Raw genomic sequence first — 832 nt, forward strand, 5'->3', positions numbered from 1 at the left:
TCATGATGTCTGACTCTGTTCCTCATCATATCTGGTAAATAGAGTCGAGGTCAGAGGTGATTCAAATTTTTAACACAATAACACAGCTGAATGCTAATTCCTCAATTTATTTATTTATCTCAGTCTAGCAGATTAGCATTATTATGACACTAGTTTGGTGAGAGATCTTATTTCCTAGTAAACATTTTACATGCATCTCAACATAAATAATGTTCTTTATGCTTGAATAAGCGTAACAGGAATCCTTGCATCTTTGGACAGTGGACCAACATATCAACAACTTTTTTATCAGCTCCTCTGTTTTCTCACCTAAAAAAAGGTGGCTTGAGTGTCAGATTTGTTTGTTATGTCACAGATGATTTAAGGTTTGTGTCTGTGGCAGGACACTTATATTAAAGCACTTTGTCAGAACTCTTCTAGCTGACAAATAAATACTGAGAACTGCAAAATTCAACCTGACAGGAGCCTCCCACAGTGGCGATTGTGACTAAGTCACTTTAGAATAAAAGTCATTTTCTGTTGTCTGCTTCTTGTCTGGGTCTACAGCTTGTAGGGGAATTTTCTCGTGTGATTGTCTTTACTGTCATTCGCGCAGACCTGGAGATCACCCAGGATATCTGCACTTCATCGCCTTATTTATCATCATCGTGGCCTCCGTTTACTGTAAACCCCTGCACAGAGCAGAAGCTGTGGTGATTTGTGGTCTGCTGCCGTTATGTGGAGCAGACTGACACCTAGCGACAGGTTGAGGACAGAACAGGGATCTGTACACGAGCCAGTGAATATGACAGCAGCCTCTTATTCAACACAACTGTATTAGATCAGCGTGTCC

This window comes from Acanthopagrus latus, chromosome 2 (assembly GCF_904848185.1).
Source record: "Acanthopagrus latus isolate v.2019 chromosome 2, fAcaLat1.1, whole genome shotgun sequence".
NCBI classification, from domain to species: Eukaryota; Metazoa; Chordata; class Actinopteri; order Spariformes; family Sparidae; genus Acanthopagrus; species Acanthopagrus latus.